The sequence below is a fragment of the Olea europaea genome, chromosome 7, assembly GCF_002742605.1.
Source record: "Olea europaea var. sylvestris chromosome 7, O_europaea_v1, whole genome shotgun sequence".
In the NCBI taxonomy this organism is placed as follows: domain Eukaryota; kingdom Viridiplantae; phylum Streptophyta; class Magnoliopsida; order Lamiales; family Oleaceae; genus Olea; species Olea europaea.
In genome coordinates this window covers 18,956,473-18,959,768 of record NC_036243.1, presented here as the reverse complement: position 1 = coordinate 18,959,768, position 3,296 = coordinate 18,956,473, and positions in this window count along the sequence as shown.

Genomic DNA, 3,296 nt, shown 5'->3' with positions numbered 1-3,296 from the left:
TGAGTCATGCTTATCCAAATAATGTAATAATTGTCACACCTTTTTTATAAGAATAAAAAATAAAAAATTGAAATAACTTTATTCATACGCATCGATTACTATAGACAGTCTACGTGGCACACCACGTGACTAAAAAGACCTCAATGACTATTTTCTTTTTATATTAAATTGAGTAATGTTTAAGAAAGAGGTTAGATATTTTTAAGTTGTGTAGAATATCACGTAGACGGCCTATAATAAGCAATACCTATGGATAACATTACTCATAAATTTGGAATGCATTTAACTATTTGGAGAATGTGACAGGGACTTACTATCTTATTGACTATTGATTAGATAATTATATATCGCTTACAAATAGCATTGTATAATAAGATTATGAGTATGTTTGATGTTGATTTTTTGAGAGTATATTTTGTAAAAAGTGATTTTTTTTTAAAATGTGTAGTTAAAAATATAAGAACAAGTCAAGAATGTACATATAGAATTATTCTATTAAGTGAATATAAGATTGAAAATAAATTTGATGAAAAATGAGTTTTAAATTTTAAATAGTTTCTACCAAACTAGGACTATAAAAGGCAAACCATGTTCGTCTGGATTGGCCAAAATAACAAAGGCTCATTATGTTGCTACTTTCCCATGTTATGTTGTCAATTGTACTTTCAATAACTCCACACATAATAATGTATTGGTGTACAAGTCACAGTGATGTCCTAAGACCATTTTCAAGAGACTGTATTCATAAAGAGTGTCTTGTGTATATAATAGAGAGCATTTTTAAAATTAGAGATTAAATGTTTTATACGCTCCAATAATTCTTTCAATTTTGGATCTCTATTATGCTTTCTTGAAGAAATAATTATTGATTCATAGTATTTCCAATTGCATGTGTGGTGGCACATGCCAATCTGGGACTTTTTTCCTAATTTCATTCAACATCTGCTTAGAAAGATATTAGAGCATGATTTTTCATCTAATCTTGGTGCCTATAAATATATACCTTCATCCAATAATTAAAGAAGGCTTTTGAGGACTTCTATATAAACAAAATTCGTATTTCTTGCAAAGCAGAGAGACAAAGAGGGAGCTTTTGATCATATTACATCCATGTGTCAATTTTATACATATATTGCTTGGGTGGAAGAAGAAGAAAAGCATATTGAATCGAGAAGCTATTGAAGAGATCGAACACTTACATAATTTCTATCCATCTTCTTTCAATTCTTTAATTTCAAGCGATCCATATCAATTTATATTATCTTTTTTAAATTAATATAATTCTTGGCTAATTGTATAGATACTAGGATGATGTTGAATGTCTATTTTGTTTTGAATAATTGTTGGATTTTAATGTATTTTATTTAATTCATCACTTGTTGAATTTCTTGTGATTTCTATTGACATTCAAGAGAATGAATAGGAATTTGTCTTGTAGTAGCAATCATTGTAAAGTCGGGAGATAAAGATAGACCGTCAATGCATGATCCTTGCGAGCGTTCTTGTGATTTAATGCATCTTTAAATGTTTATATCCTTCATATAGATATAGAAAAGTCACATGAGAATATAAATTTAGCTTTGCTCGAGAGAGATTATTGAATGAATTAAAAACATTGACCTTTACATCAAAATATACGTTGTCAACTAATTAAATTGATATTAATTGAAACATATGATTGTAAGAAGATTAGAAGTCCTAGTGTTTATCAATTAATTGACTTTCATTAAGTTTTCCATCAATTAGTTAGATTATTTAATTTAGGTATAGACTTTATAACATCTCCAATAAGCTCTTTAAATATAAGATGTTTTCTATTTTAAAAGGACATTGTTATATGTACATCAAAGTTTATATAAGGGATTACAAAATATCAACATGGCACTCTATCATTTGTTAGTTTAAAAATACAGTCATCTTTTTCATCAAATTTTTTCCTTCCACATCATTTTTGGTAACCGCTTTTGTATTATTTTTATGTACAAGTAACAAAACCTATTTTAAAAAGTAAATTCTTAAAAGTATGCTATAAAAGACTCTTTAAATTAACATTTTAAAATATAAAATGAGTTTGACTCATCAAATTTGGAAAGTCAAATTCACTCTTTATGATTAAATTGTATTAAAAGTATTTCAATTTTCAATAAAATAATAATAATAATTTAGAGGGAAGTTAGTGAAACTGAAAAATAGGAAAAAAAATAATAAATATTTCTTAGAAGTGTTAAATATAAAAAGCCTGCTATAATACTTAGAAAAATTTTACTCTCTAACTTTATAGATGATTTTTAAATTGCAAAATTATTTTTGAAAAATAAAGAGTCTTTTGGGGATATTCTTATATTGTTAATATAAAATCTTCAAAAAAAAAAAAAAGACTGTCACTCTATTAAAACAAGGTCTAATTGAATCATTGAAAACTAGATTAAATCTCAGTTCACTTGAAAATGGTACTATACTCATTCTTTATTACGTAGCTGAGGTATCCTACACTTTCAAAATTTTAACAATCAACATGACCTGAATAAGGTTGGTGAGCACATTTGTTCAGAAGATAATTCGACAGGCCTCATCACAAAAGCATTACCTACAATATTTCATAAGATTGCTATGTAATATTGGAATGCACTAAGTTAATGATCTCAAGGATGCTGTCGGTTCTTGCACTAAAGAGGTCACAACTGAATGTAGTATATTGCCACACATGTCCTGTCTCAAAGCCAACATCACTTGCACGACGCAGTTCAGTATCTACATATGCGTCTATCTAGTTCAATGTACTTTAGCAATTGTTGATCCCATGCCAACACTAGACGTGTAATGTGATTCACCAAATATACGAACACTTTTTTCCCATAACGAGACTTTGTCCTAATTTTATTACATGGATATTTAAGTTGTTTTTCATCCCTTCTGTATAAGAACAAAGTAATAATTGTTCATTTAGTTATATAATCATCAAAACCAATTTATTATTTCGACATAATTTGTCTAAGGGTAAGTTGCCTCCTAAGGTGGAATACAAAGATAGTAGTGTTTGTGTGTGAAGGACCATGCTTCACTAAAATACATTTATTCTTGTCATCCAAATCTCAATCCAATCAAATCTAGGAACATTGGACAATAAATATTTAACTAAAATCAGAAGTGGTCAAACCATTTAGGAGAAACCCCATGTGAGAAATCAAGTAAAGGCCCAACATTGTATTCTATATATTCAAGGAGATAGGGATACTATCCTGTTCTTTTATATGTAAATAGGGTATGGACCCTTCTTTTTAAAGTACATTGAATCC